At 34.6% G+C, this 2,595-nt stretch overlaps 1 long non-coding RNA gene across 1 annotated transcript; it reads left to right on the forward strand.

The window, feature by feature from the left end:
• The first annotated feature begins 382 nt into the window (after window positions 1-382).
• Window positions 383-2,205, forward strand: LOC135743871 (uncharacterized). Its single transcript, XR_010530601.2, has 3 exons — window positions 383-465; window positions 752-914; window positions 1,233-2,205. It is a non-coding gene; the product is annotated as an uncharacterized lncRNA (long non-coding RNA).
• Window positions 2,206-2,595: the final 390 nt, after the last annotated feature.

Genomic DNA, 2,595 nt, shown 5'->3' on the forward strand with positions numbered 1-2,595 from the left:
GCTATTTTGGTCCCTATTCCCTGCATTGTATAGACAAACAAATATTACATATATTATTAAGGTGAGTAAAAGATGAGAGAGTATCATTTTGTATAACCATTCATGTTGTGAGTAAAATCTGTATAATGCCTCTGTAAAATATGAAGTCTTTTTGCAGATGTTAATTATCATAAATTGTTATCTTTGCTAATAGATGTGTGCCACTCCTGCTGACTTTGAGGAGACTAGTAACTTGTGACACCTCGTTTGATCCTGTTTGGTAAATATATGAAATTTGACATTTTTCACTAAACAAGGCCACTCCGGGCTGACACAACCTTTTACTATCTTTCTTTCTTTCTTATTCTTTATACCATTCCAGCATCTTTGGCTATATTCATGGCGAGAACTGGTTAATCCATATACAAGTTTTTATTTACACAAGTCAATCCAGACACTGGTTGGGGTAGAGACAATTTGGCATCTGTGAGTACCCAGAGTAAACCCATGCTGACACAGGGAGAACATGCAAACTTCACACAGAAAGGCCACCTGACCTAGCTGGGGCTCGAACCAGATATCTTCTTGCTGTGCCTTTTACTATCAGGAGAACATCAAGCTTTATGTGCCTCATTCTGGAGGCCACCGTATTTTAAACATGTTTAATGTGTGACAAACTGCCAGTGCTTGCATATTCTTCTCACTGCCTTTTCTACACTTAGCTCTCCAGATATTAAGGATTATACATTAATTATACATTCATTTGGTCCAGGTGATACTCGGGACAATGGATTAAACAATGGATGATCAGCCTGAAAGCCAAAAGAATCTGCAAGGGTGTTCAGCCAACGTGTCTCACTGGACTTTCTGCATTGTGTATTACATCTCAACTTGCAAAAAGTGAAAGCAGCATCCACACTGGAAGTCCTTCAAAGGTAACAAGTTATTTTTCATTTTTTGTTTCATTAATATGGTAATATTAGTACGCTGACCTAAAAGGAATGGTTCCACATAAAATAATGATAGCATTAACTTAACTTAATTTTAACTTGTGACTGTCTTTAAAGGTTGAATTTGTAATTTTTGAGGAGGCAATTTTGGTAAGGATTGTTTATTGTAAATTCATGTTCACTAAAATAGTTAACTTATGTTATTTAATGACACATTTTTGTAAAGTTTTACTGAAAGTTTGATAATCTAAGTCAGAGTTTTTAATCATTGTTCACTGAAAATATTCAATTTTTATTTTCCAGACGCTTCATTAAAATCAAACCAGAAAAGGGAACCAAGGCTGCAAAGGGAAAAGTGACCTCTAAAACAAGAAAACTGCAAAAGAAGACCATCAACAGTCAGTCTCAAACTATCAAATCTTTTAAAAAGACTTATGGACTTTGAGTGGTACTTCATTTAAAATGTAGCTGACACTTCCCACCAATTTTTTTAAAATATGGTGGGCTGCAGCCTGCAGTGATGGCAGGTGACTTCTCTGAGTGGGCACGAATGCAAAGCCAAAACATTGTCGTGTGTGGCTCCTCATTTCAAAGTGTGTGTTCGGCGCGTCATGTGAACCTGTGCATCGCGTGTCATTTCAAAATACGTGCCTGCTCCAGACACTTTGAAGGGGATTATGATAAAATGCTCGCTTTTGCCAGATAATCTCATGTATAAACAGAGTTTAGTGTTAAATGAGTGTCTTGCGAGTATCATGTGAATGTCTCTTTTATTCTTTATCATATTCAAAGCATTTGTGGCAGGCATGTATTTTGACATGATGTGCGATGCATATAATTCACATTACACCCCGAACACATATTTTGCATTCAGGCAACCACTGGTGGGGTGGTGTTTTTTATACTGGTTTGTATATTATAGACCATGTTTTCATATTTAAAATTGGGCTGGTGTCTGTTAAAGAATTAGTGAATTAAGGTTTTATTGAATTCTTTTAAAAATGTGGTGTTTTTACAGTTGTGAAACTTTTGTGTTTTTTGAAATCTAAATTTTAAACTACATTTGTATTTTAAGTAAAGATAAGGCATCTCAATGTTGTTCTTTGTTTGTTAGATTTTTTTGTCGTTTTTGTATTTTAGTATGTTATTGGTGCCTTTTTGTTGCACCACAGTTTATGCACTGAATATTAAAATATATCTGCTTGTATTTCTGCCTGTTTTATGGCATAACAAACATAGCATAAGAGTCAATCTGGAGTTGAATAGAATAAAGAATAAAAAATGCATAACCTGGCCTTTTTTGTTTTATGTTATCCACTTTGACAAATTTTAAATGCAGGGTATAATAGCATTTAAATTAAAAAATAATGAAGTTGTGACTGTAAATGAACAGGTATATGATGCGAAATAACAGTTTTATGCTGTAGATAACAAAAACAGTATCATGCTATTAAATAACAGCTGTATTCTATAGATAACACAAACAGTACCATGCTGTTAAAATAACAGTTGACTGCTGTAGGTAACAAAACAGTATCATGCTGTTTTTCCTAATAACAGCATCCCGCTGTAAATTAACAGTGCAATGCTGGCAACCACAGCTTCCAGCATAATACCGTTTTTTTACAGGGAAATTTTTTACAGTGTAGTGTTTTTTACACATGAT

Source organism: Paramisgurnus dabryanus, chromosome 2 (assembly GCF_030506205.2).
Source record: "Paramisgurnus dabryanus chromosome 2, PD_genome_1.1, whole genome shotgun sequence".
In the NCBI taxonomy this organism is placed as follows: Eukaryota; Metazoa; Chordata; class Actinopteri; order Cypriniformes; family Cobitidae; genus Paramisgurnus; species Paramisgurnus dabryanus.